The following is a 13496-nucleotide window of genomic DNA, read 5'->3' on the forward strand; positions in this document are numbered from 1 at the left end:
AACTCATGTTATGACCACCATTTGTGTCATCTAAGTTGAGAATGAGAGTAATACATCACATACATGTACAATTTATGAGGATAGGAGCTTTGAATACATGAATGTGTTATGATGAAAATGAGTTTGGTGTAATTTGAGCCATGCATGTGATCATTTTGTGAAATTGAGCTCCATCATGTTGTAATTTAGTGTTTGTACCATGTTAGTACATGAATATGTGAAGTTTGAGCTGAAATTATGAGTTTGGAACCTTTGGAGGTCGTTTTGAGCTAAAGAACACATTCTGGAAAACCCAGAAATTTGATGTTCGCTCGAGCGGGGAAACCACCGCTCGAGCGTGAATTTCGTGCTCCTAGTATTTTCTACAGACCATGATATCTGCTCGAGCGGGGAAGTCCAGGCTCGAGCGGGGAGCTATGTAGGATGGACTTCCGCTCGAGCGTCCAAGTTCCATGCTCGAGCGTAAAAATGACATAACCAGTACTTTTGCAAACCTCATGGGTCCACTCGAGCGGGGAAGCCCACGCTCGAGCCGGGACCCTGTTTTCTGAAATTTTGTTTATGCATTCTGAGTTTCGTTTTCCGTTCTCTTTCACTTCTAAGTACTCTTAGGCATGCATTGAGCATTGTAATTGAGTTAAAGAGATAAGAATGAAGCCTAAAGAGGAATATGTGAATTAAAGAACGGATTGAATTATTTGTGACCTATATGTGTTATGTGATATGTAGGGTTAAACTCCAGGGCAAATCCACAAGCCGATCACTGTGAGTAATATCTTAACAAGATATTTGAAATATACTGTTGTCCAATTGTTTACTTCTATGTAAGTTTTGTAAGTTCATCAATTTGAATGAAGGATAACGATTGATACGAATGATTGGGCCGAAAGCCGATTGATACGAATGATTGGGCCAAAGGCCGATTGATATGAATGATTGGGCCAAAGGCCGATGGACATGAATGATTGGGCCGAAGGCCGATTGATACGAATGACTGGGCCAACGGCCGATTGATATGAATGATTGGGTCAAAGGCCGATGGACATGAATGTTTGGGCCGAAGGCCGATGGACATAAATGATTGGGCCGAAGGCCGATTGATCCGAGTGATTGGGCCAAAGGTCGTCTGCTATAACTGTTTCAAAGATTGTTTATGTATCTACCTTATTTGATATTATTCACTGAGCTTTTGCTGACGCTCATTCATGTACATGTAGGTGAGCCAAGGGACATCCAGAACCAGCCTCGATGAAATTGTGAGAAACAGTCAGAGTTTTGAGGAGTCAACCCAAACGTCTCACGCACGAGACGGTCTTTGGTTTTGTCCTTTATTCATAGTTTTTGTTATGTTGGCGAAAGCATTGGACTACTTTTGTATATAAGTCTTGGGTTCGACTGACTTGAACTTGCATGATCCTGTATGTACAATGTTCTGTGTTAGTACATATTTTGATGTGAGTTATTAACATATAAATGTTTGGAATGTTATGGTGTGCATGTAAGCACAGCTCTATGGACAAAGTTTTAAATTGCTTCCGTTTGGCCCCTTTACTCTGATGAGTTTTTCTTTATTTGGTTTGAAGCCGTAGGTAATCTCATGATTACTGGCCGGTTATGGCCTTAACCCATAGGGGCGGGTTCGGGTCGTAACAGTTACTGTACTGTACTGCTATTGTCACAGAGATCGCTGTCGGTTCCCATGTTTGGAACCACTACTGTTTACTGATATGATGGCCATCAACTGACTGTTCGGTCTGTTAAGACCTACTGTACTGTTTGCTATTGGATGTACCACTTATGACTACTATGATCGAATAACTGATATACTATTCAAATGACTGTTTTAAATACTGAAAGGACATTCATTCTTAACCTCTTTACATATATGTTATTCACTGGGCTTTAGCTTACTGTTTATATATATATGTAGGTGTCCAGGCACCGGATCGGAGCTAGGAGCGTTGGGTTAAACTCCCTTTTTGTCAAGCCAACCAACGTGCCTCATTGCGAGGTTCCAAGTGTGTTCAAGCTTAGGCTTTTTAGGGTGTCTCAGTTCACCCTTCTGTCTCTGTTTTGTAATACTGTATAGACTTGTATTGTACTGTTATGGTAGGAATTTGGTCCCTAACCTGAATGATTGTATATGTATGTATATACTGTTTTGTTTCTGAATGTGATTATGTATGAAAAATCTTTTTGCATACAGACTGTCACAGCTCATTGGACATCTTTGATTACTGTTTTGGCTTCCGCCAGCCCCTGTACTCTGTATTACTGTTATTACTGTTAAGCAGGCCTTCGGTAATCACGGATTACTGGCCGGTTACGGTGCTAAACCCATAGGGGCGGGTTTGGGTCGTGACAGAGTGGTATCAGAGCAATACTAAACCACGAGTTATACCGCACACACGTGTCCAAATAAGCTATAGGATGTCCTAGAAAAGTGAATAGGGCATTGCATGAGCATTGAAAAAAAAGAGTGTGTGGTCATGACATGAATATATGTTCTAATGTGTTAATATGTTAAGTATGCAACTGTCTATGTTTATAATTGCCATAATTTCCTATAGTGAAATGGATAACGCAAGAAATGCTGATAAACCTAAATCATCTGAGGCCAGAATGGCAAGGCTCGAAAGAATAGTTGTACTGCTAACTGAGGCCTTTAGGCAACAACAGAACCAACAGCCCCTACCCCCTCCGGTACAGCCGGAACCGAATGTGAATGATGATATAATTGCTCTAACGCAGAAGTTCAGTAAAATGAAACCACCGTCATTCCAAGGAGGCCTCGAACCGCTAAAGGCCAAAGCATGGGTCCTAGAGACCGAGAAATTGTTTGAAGTTTTTTCGTGTTCTGAAGCACACAAAGTGCTACTGGCTACCTTCACTTTGCAAGAGGAGGCCAGAAGGTGGTGGATGCTGGTCCGCGACACCAATATTGCTATGACTTGGGCTCAGTTTAAGGAAGCCTTCTTTGAGAAATACTTTCCACAGTGTGTCAGGGACAGAAAAGTGACTGAATTTGAACAACTAAAACAAGGCACTATGTCTGTAGCAGAGTACGAATCGAAATTCACTGAACTCGCCAGATATGCACCACACATGGTGGATACCAATTATAAAAAGGCCAGGAAGTTTGAAGGCGGCCTTAATATTGAAATCCTTGACAGAATCAATGTTCTGAAGTTACTGAAATATGTAAATATTCTTGACCGAGCAATAATGGCTGAGTCGAACATCGAGGCACTGAAACAGACTGAAACACCAACGACCGATTGGTGTGGTAAGAGACGAGACATTAAGTTTAAGAAAGGCCGGAATAGTTCATTGAATAAAAAGCAAAATACAGGGTCAACAACCAGTTCCAGTCAGGGGAGTGGTTCCATACCACCCTGTTCTGAATGTGGTAAGAAACATAAAGGGGTTTGCTATAAAATTTCAGGTGCTTGGCAAGGTGGGCCACATGGTCAAAGATTGCCCTTCTGCTCCTCAGGGCAATAGTAAAGCTGCAGCCAGCGACGCAGCATCAACTGTTGCACCAAAACCTAATCCCAAAGCTACTGAAAAAGAGCCTATGAGGCAAGGCCGAGTGTTCGCACTCGTACCGGGAGATGTGCAGAATACCGAGACCATTGTGTCAGGTATACTCTCAATTTGTGCTCAAAATGCATATGTTCTGATTGATTCGGGATCTACATATTCATATGTATCGCATGCTTTTTCGCGAAAATTAAATAGACCACTAGAACTTATGAACTATCTGTTAGCTGTGTCTTCACCTGTTGGGGGATCTATGACTTGTCCTTATATGTACCCTGCATGTGAAATTATTGTTGGGGATGTTCATTTGTATATTGATTTACTGCCTCTAAATATTGATCACTTTGATGTGATATTGGGAATGGACTGGTTAACAAAATATCATGCTACCATAGACTGTGTAACAAAACAAGTTGTTTTCCGTCCACCTGGACTGCCTAAATTTGTGTTTAATGGAATTGGAGTAGTACCTCTCCCATATCTGATTTCGTCTATGAAAGCTTTTAAACTGATTAAAAATGGGTGTAAAGGGTATCTGTGTTGTGTATTGACTGTACCTACTGATGCTAAAACTGGTGTGAACAGTATTCCTATAGTTAGAGAATTCCCAGATGTTTTTCCAGATGATTTTCCAGGGGATTTGATTAATAGGGAGATTGAGTTCACCATTGATGTGATTCCGGGTACACAGCCAGTATCTAAAGCTCCTTACAAAATGGTACCGACTGAATTGAAAGAACTGAAAGTTCAGCTACAAGAGTTGTTAGATAAGAAGTTCATCAGGCCCAGTACTTCGCCATGGGGCGCTCCAGTTTTATTTATAAAGAAGAAAGACGGCTTACTGAGACTTTGCATTGACTACCGTGAACTGAACAAGGTAACAGTGAAAAATAAATATCCATTGCCTCGTATTGTTGATTTTTTTGACCAGTTACAGGGTGCCCAAGTGTTCTCCAAAATTGACCTTAGATCTGGATACCACCAGTTGAAAGTCAAGACAGGGGATATTGAAAAGACTACCTTTCGAACGAGGTATGGACATTATGAATTCTTAGTTATGCCTTTTGGAGTTACCAATGCACCTGCTGCATTTATGGATCTTATGAACAGAATTTTCAAACCATTCCTAGATGAATTTGTAATTGTTTTCATAGATGACATTTTGATTTATTCCAAAAGCACGGAAGAACGTGAACATCATTTGAGAATTGCCTTGCAAACCCTAAGAGAACAGAAATTGTATGCTAAACTGACAAAATGTGAATTTTGGCTTGATAATGTAATGTTTTGAGGGCATGTGATCAGTAAAGATGGTATTACAGTTGACCTGCAAAAAATTGAAGCAGTAGTGAATTGGCGTAGACCGACAAATGTTACCGAAGTCCGAAGTTTTCTAGGCTTAGCCGGGTAGTACAGAAGGTTTCTCAAAGACTTCTCCAAAATTGCCCTACCACTGACTCAATTGACTCGAAAGGGGATATCATTTGACTAGACTGACCAGAGAGAATCAGCTTTTCAAGAGTTAAAAACTCGACTTGTGTCTGCACCGATTCTTACCTTACCCTCAGGTACGGATGGTTATACTATATTTAGTGATGCTTCTTATAAGGGTCTGGGATGTGTTTTAATGCAGAATGGTAAAGTGATTACGCATGCTTCCCGACAACTGAGACCGCACGAAAAGAACTACCCGACCCATGATTTAGAACTTGCTGCCGTAGTGTTTGCACTAAAAATCTGGCGTCACTACCTTTATGGGGCAACATGTGAGGTATATATAGACCATAAGAGTTTGAAATACTTCTTCACATAGAAAGAACTAAACATGAGGCAGCGGAGATGGTTAGAATTGATAAAGGATTATGATTTGCAAATTTTGTACCATCCGGGGAAAGCTAACACCGTTGTCGATGCATTGAGTCGGAAATCGATCGGAAATTTAGCCTGTTTACTCACCGGGCAGAAAGAATTGCTTTGTGACCTTGAAAAATTTGAAGTTGAGATTGTTTTGTGTGAACAAGGTGGAACAGTAGCTGCTATTTCTGCTCAACCGGCACTTACTGAAAAGATTAAAGAGAAACAGCAACAGGATGACTTCTTGAAGAAGATCATCGATGAACGGGAATCTAGACCGAGGCCGGGTTTCAAATTTGAAAACAATGTACTGAAATTTCAGGGAAGGTTATGTGTTCCGAGTGATTCTAAACTGAAAAGAAGAATTCTGCAAGAGGGCCACAATTCAAAATTGTCTATCCATCCAGGAAATACGAAAATGTACCAAGACTTGAAACTGAATTTATGGTGGCCGGGAATGAAGAAAGAGATTGCTGACTTTGTATCGAAATGTCTTCATTGCCAACAAGTTAAAGCTGAACATCAACGACCTGCAGGCTTACTGTAACCCTTACCCATACAGGAGTAGAAATGGGAACATATCACTATGGATTTCATTGTTGGTTTACCTCGCTCAAGTAAAGGTATGGATTCAATTTGGGTTATTGTTGATAGACTGACTAAATCTACTCACTTCTTACTTGTCAAAATAATTTATAATGCGGACAAATTAGCTATACTCTATATCGATGAGATTGTTAGATTGCATGGAGTGCCTGTGTCCATTGTTTCTGATAGGGACTCAAAGTTTACATCGAGATTCTGGCAAAGCCTACAGATAGCATTGGGTACTGAACTGAGACTGAGTAGTGCATACCATCCTCAGACAGATGGCCAGTCAGAAAGAACCATCCAGACTCTGGAGGATTTATTGAGAATGTGTGTCCTTGATTTTCAGGGAAATTGGGAAAGCCACTTACCGTTGGCTGGATTCGCCTACAACAACAATTTTCATTCAAGCATTGGTATGGCGCCTTTCGAGGCTTTGTACGGCAGGAAATGTCGATCTCCGATTTGCTGGGCAGAAGTTGGAGATGGGCCTTTGCTTGGGCCCGAGATTGTACAAGAAACCACAGAAAATGTGAAACTGATTCAGCAAAGATTGAAAACCGCACAAAGGCGACAGAAAAGTTATGCAGATGTCCAAAGGCGAGACAGAGAATATGAAGTAGGTGATCACGTTTTTGTCAAAGTGTCATCGATGAAAGGGCAGACCCGTTTTGGGGTTAAAGGCAAGTTAGCGCCGAAATATGTCGGACCGTACGAGATTATTGAAAAGATTAAACCGGTGGCATATCAAGTAGCGCTTCCTCCTGAAATGGAGCATATGCATAACGTGTTCCATATTTCAATGTTGAGGGATTACCTCCGGGATCCCTTCCATGTGATTGAGCCTACCCGTGTAGTGCTAAGTGATGACTACACTTATGAAGAACGGCCTATTCAGATTGTAAACCGACGGAGCAAGAAGTTAAGGAACAAAGAAATTCCGTTAGTGAAAGTTGATTGGCAAAACCATGGTGGCGTATATGCCACTTGGGAAAGGGAAGACGATATGATCAAGAGATTTCCCGAACTGTTCCCTCTGGATCCAGTGTTCTTCCAAAATGAAGGTAATTCGAGTTTGGAGGACCAAACTCTTTGTAAGAAGGGGAGACTGTGACAACAGTCACCACTGATTACTGCTAAACTGTGACTGAACATGATAAGCAACTGATTAGGATGAAATTCTAAACTGATTGCATGAACGTATTATGTTAAATGCATTTCTATCTGTTTCTCATTGATTTATCTGTTCATGTTTTAAGTTTCGAACTGTAAATTGAAGGCCTTATCGGTGGCCAAATTTGGAACTGATTAGTGTTTTGTGTTAATTAGAATTAATGTGATTTTATGGCATATTTAATTGAAATTTGATTTGGTATGATTAAATTGGATTAAATAAGCTAAATCACATTAGTTGCCTTAATTACCCTTTTGCCATTAGTGGGCCACTATCTACAACATTGTCTTGAAGCCTTTGGTGCATCATTCTTGTTCATCCCTGGAGTCAAAACCGACTAGAGAGAAAGAGAGATATGAGAAAATAGAGTTCTTCAAGATTTGCTTGGAAAATTAGAAGAATTGAAGAGAGGATTGCATATTTGAGCTTCTACATCTTGAATTGAGGACTTGAGGTAGGAGACTCACCCTTTTGATTGTGAGTTTGAGTTGTTCTTACATGATTCATGGTAAGGATAGTGATTTAAGGCATGAATTAGCTTAATATGTTGAATTGAGAGCTAGATCATGTATGTATGTACATATTCTTGCATTTTGAGATTGTTCTTCACGAATTTCCACATGCATGTCCATATCTTGACTATAGTTCATGAATTCATCATGTTTTTCAAAGTTTTGACTCATTTGATTATGTATTGGAAGCTTTGAATTCAATTGAATACATGCATGTTATGTTTGAGCTTGTTCTTGAAGTTTATTTAAAAATGGTGTTCAATTGAACTACCTTTGGGCTTTGATTTTGCAAATTAATCTTTGAAACATGTCATATTATGAGTTTTAAGGTGTTTTCCAAAAAATTAGCCCAAAAGGATCGAATTTGTTGCTTTAAATGTTGAGTTTCATGCTTGGAGACAAATCTGGAAATTCCAGATTTTGGATCCACTCTCAAGCGGGGAACTCCATGCTCGAGCGTACACTCTAAGTTCATACAGTCCGCTCGAGCGGGGAAAGTAACGCTCGAGCGTGAAATGCGTGTATCCAGTACTTTGCATGTGTTTACAGTCCGCTTGAGCAAGGGAATACACACTTGAGCGAGGACTTGTGTCTCACACTCGAGCGGGGGTCGAGCGTGAATTTCATGCATCCAGTACTTTTGCAATCCACTCGAGCGAGGAAAGTCACGCTCGAGCGGAGCTCCTTTGTCTGCATGTCCACTTGAGCGTAGAAAGCCACGCTCGAGCGAGACCCCTGTTTTCTAAAAATTCTGAAAAGTGTTTTAAAGTACATCTTTGCATCCTCACTCTATCCTAGGCATTCCTAGGCCTAGTTTAAGGCATCTTAATGAGGATATTGATGTAGAACCACACCGAGTCAAGTTAGGGACTAAGTCATTGATTCCAAGTGTGTAACTTAGTGTGTGTTCATTCTGTAACTGTGTAGGTTGGCATCCAATGATGCTCTAGCTTATCTGTAGCCCAGTGCTTTGTGAGTAACAATGTTGTAAAGATATATTCAATCATGAATATTTTCTGAATGATCAATTGTACTGCTTTCTGAAATGATATTTCTTACTGAATAAATGCTTGTCCTATTTGCGAACTGTATTCGTGGCATCCATAGCAATTTACTATTACTGTACTGTACTGCCACTGTCACAGAGATCTCTGTCGGTTCCTATGTTTGGAACCACTACTGTTTACTGATATGATGGTCATCAACTAACTGTTCGGTCTATTAAGACCTACTGTACTGTTTGCTATTGGATGTACCACTTATGACTACTATGATCGAATAACTGCTATACTGTTCAAATGACTGTTTTAAATACTGAAAGGACATTCATTCTTAACCTCTTTACGCATATGTTATTCACTGGGCTTTAGCTTACTGTTTATATATATATGTAGGTGTCCAAGCACTGGATCGGAGCTAGAAGCGTTGGGTTAAACTCCCTTTTTGTCAAGCCAACCAACTTGCTTCACTGCGAGGTTCCAAGTGTGTTCAAGCTTAGGCTTTTTGGGGTGTCTCAGTTCACCCTTCTGTCTCTGTTTTGTAATACTGTATAGACTTGTATTGTACTATTATGGTAGGGATTTGATCCCTAACCTGAATGATTGTATATGTATGTATGTACTGTATTGTGTCTGAATGTGATTATGTATGAAAAGTCTTTTTGCATATAGACTGTCACAGCTCATTGGACATCTTTGGTTTCTGTTTTGGCTTCCGCCAATCCCTGTACTCTGTATTACTGTTATTACTGTTAAGCAGCCTTCGGTAATCACAGATTATTGGCCGGTTACGGTGCTAAACCCATAGGGGCGGGTTTGGGTCGTGACAGAAGTGTACGAAGGGGTGAGAAGTTGAAATGATGACCGAAAGGCGTGTGCTCTGACATCCGCGTTGGAATGAGGTTAGTCGCCGAATTTCGGCTCTGACTTTTCGAGTTCGAAACCAAACACACCAGCTAACTGTTGTTAGTGGAGTGTCTGGGGGGCAATTGTGGGGGCCGAATATCGGGAGACGTAAAGAGGCCGAATAGTTAGACCTGGAGAGTCAAAATTCATATATCGCATTCGGTCCCGTTTTATACACAATTCCAGAGGTACCCTATTCGGCCAAATAACCAGTTGAGTAAGAGGCCGAGTGAAGAGCAGTTTGCAACAAAAGGAGCCGAGTAAATTATTGTACGACAAATTGAAGGTGGGCCCAGCCCTGAAGTCCAAGAAAGAAAAGATATAAATAGAAAAACATCATCCAGAGAGAGGTATGTGAGAATTATTACGCTTAACTTAAGATACAGGTAACTAAGAGAGCATACATTGACTTAATCGTCGGAGTGCTAATTCCGGTACCCCCGATCAGAGTGTTTATTCCTTTTCAGGTTGTCAGTTGAGGATCTCGAGCGTCCCAGTGGGTCAAAAGAGTATTTCCAAACCATATCCCCACAGATGTCAATCATTTATCAAAGTGTTGATAAAAATGTGAGCTTACGTGTTTTGACATAAGAGGAATTCTAATTATTCTTTGGAATAATGACTGAAATTGGTGTGGTGACCAATAACTACGTAATGAAATATTATATTAGTTAAAATATTTCATGGGTGAAAGACGCTTTGGTAATTGTCGGCGAAGTCACCAATACTGAATAAGACAAATAAGATGTAAATATAATTATACAGTGATATCTATATTCCATGTTGAGATTGGAATTAAGGGTTGCAGTAAACAAAAAGAAATAATGCATAGCTAAAGAAATGTTATTTGACAAAGTGTTGTGGTCACAACCGGTATTAGTCATTTCTTCTTTGTACTGCAAAAGCAAGTTATGAAGCCTAATTGTATTTTAGAAAAATTAGTATTGGGATTATATTCACAAAGCAATTTACATCTGGTTATTTGGTTCAAGCACGCCAATAATGATATATTCTGATTTACCTCAGAATTGTGGGGGTGTATTAATATTTTTGTGTAATCATACATCAGCAAGAGAAATTAAGTTTCCTTAGAATGCTTAAAATGTGGGGGTGCTTGGAGGATTTTACCAAAGTAACGGTTTCAATTATAGTTCCATAAAGAATCTTAATTCTTTATGCAAGACAAAGTTAGAGTAGAAGCAAAAAATGGTTTCATTAACTCCTAAAGAACAACTTTATGTTTATTATTTAAATTTGAAAATGGGAGTGACATAAAGTAACGGTAAGTCTCGATTTAATCAAAGACTTAATACCGTGGGACATTTACTTTCAGTTGTGAATATTGTCTAAGGATAATATAATGGATCCATAAATTACTCAAAGATATATAACTGAGAAGGTTAAATGAAAAATAGCGGCCGCTAAACAAAAGGTTTGACCAGAGAGCAAATGAGGGAAAGTTCATCGATGGGAATGTGATTAAAGCCTATTATATTAGAGTCGTCATAATGGCAACCCTACTTAGATGATTGGAGATCCCAAGAACTAAGTTCAAAGGGACAACTAAGTTATGTGTGGCTCACCAGAAAACACTAAAGGAGTCCATCTCTATCCATTTCTATGATGAGAGTAATATCTGCAACATGTGTTGTATGTAGGGGTCTTAGGGTAAGCTATGCTTTTAATAATCACTTATATCTTGAAAACCCTAGAGGGGTATCTTTCAATAGGAGTATTTAAGAGACTCGAAATAAAGATCACCTATATGAGTGTTAAGGGGCCGCTTCTATGAGAATTCATAAGGCTAAATTTTCTAAAGCACTCATAAAATACCAGAAGATGCCCAAGGCCAAAACGGGCACAACCGTGAGAATTAAACTGTGTCTAGAGATATTCTGTGTAAATTTTATTGTCTTGGCTTACACAAACGGCTGAACAATTCAAGACATCACGTCCACTGATTAGCTAGTTAGTCCGATAGGCTTTCACTAGGAAAGGTTCAAAGCCAAAAGCTACCCATCCCGATGCAGAGTATTTCCTTAATATACCCTCTCTTTGTCTGCATGTTGTTGCATGTCCTTTCTGTAAATTTTATTCATGCGGGGGATTGTTGGAAAATTTGAATTAGAATTTACTCCAATGGTTGTGTCTCTTGAGATGGAAAGGGTGTGTCTTTTTAAAGGGTCACAACTTTTCTGAAGAGCCATGAAGGAATCTATAAATTCTATTCCCCTCACTTCAATTGATATAGAGAATTGTCATTTCTTATTCACTTTGCATTTATTCTTCATATTTCCTACGTCTAATTTTCCTATAAAGAGAGTACTTGTACAGCGAAGTTTGCTAGGCTTGCAATAGTAGTACTGCTAGTGCAAGACATTGATCGTTGTATCCTAGGAGACAAACGTCCATTGAATCCTAAGCACCGGTAGGAGGACAAATCTATCTTAAAGAAAGAGTGTCACACACTCGACTCGATCAGGTTTTATCTATTTATGTACTGTAAGTTTTGTTACGTTATTTTGTCAATTTATTTCATTTTTTGTTTTGCCTAAAAAAAGCGTTTATATATTTTTAAATTATATTTTTCATATAATTTGGTACTAGATTTCTGGCAAAAACTACATATAAATTAATAATCATAATAAAATAAAAGAGTAATATTAGAGATCTACATTTAAGATCTCCAAATACACCTATAATAATATGGTAAGAAATAAAATCTCTCATAATTGAGTATGTGACAAATTAAAAATTGACCTCTATTAGTTCACTCTAATATTTAATATCATTATGAGTAAAATTATAAAAATTTTATTGAGGGTAAACATTTTTTAAAATAAAATCATATGCTTATAATTATCAAATAAATATAAATTTTTATATTTAATATAAATAATTTAAATTGTCAAAACAAAAACACAAAATAAACCTTAAAAACATAAAAATATTCTAAGATGTTAACCACTGAAAATACACTCCCCACTAATAAAGCATCATCATTAGGATGATGAAGCAGCGGCGCTCCATCATGAAAGTTTCCACATTGCTTAGCTTAGATTGCTGTATATACGAATAAAGTAGCATTATGATGGATGATGTAAACAACAAATTAAAAAATTGGTTGACAGTTTGGAACTCAAACTAACGTTGTGTTTGGTTGGAAGATTTAGAGAGATTTAAAAAGAGAAAGAAAAATAGTATGTGAAATTAAGTGAAATATAAGTATATTTTATTCACATTTCACAATTCTTTTTTATTTTTTTTTCCAAATCCTTTCTCAAACTCCCCAACCAAACACAGCATAAGAAGTGTTATTTTAATTGCAAATGGCAAAATAGTTGGGGTCTTTTGGCAACAAGTTAAAAAAGTCTATTTTTTTGACTCTTTAAAGTTACACAAAAAAATCAGCTTTTTTAGTTAAAAAAAAAACTAACTTTTTTGTCAAAAAAATCATTAAAAATGTCAAAAAATTAATTTTTTACTAACTTTCCAAAACACTAACTTCTTTGGTTTCATTTTCTAGGATTTATACTTTTAAAAATTAAAATTTTTTTTTCATATTTTTTTATTTTCACAGAATTTTTTTAATATTTTAAGTAATTTTTTTAATTTTTAGATACATTTAACATAAATATACTTAAAAATTATAATATTTATGAAAAAATTCTTTAAAGAATTCATTAAATACCAAAAATATAAAAACAAATATGAAAATTTAATATATTTTCGTATTCTTATATATTTATTGATTTTTTAAAATATTTTTATATATATATTTTACTTTTTAAATATATCTAAGTAATATGTATCTAAAAAAATAAAAAAATTACTTAAAATTTAAAAAATATTCACTAAAAAAAATTTAATTTTTAAAAAATTAAATCTAAAAAATTAAAATTAAACCCAGAAAGCAATACT

This window comes from Camellia sinensis, unplaced genomic scaffold (assembly GCF_055761805.1).
Source record: "Camellia sinensis isolate YWXY unplaced genomic scaffold, ASM5576180v1 Unanchor6, whole genome shotgun sequence".
Taxonomy (NCBI): domain Eukaryota; kingdom Viridiplantae; phylum Streptophyta; class Magnoliopsida; order Ericales; family Theaceae; genus Camellia; species Camellia sinensis.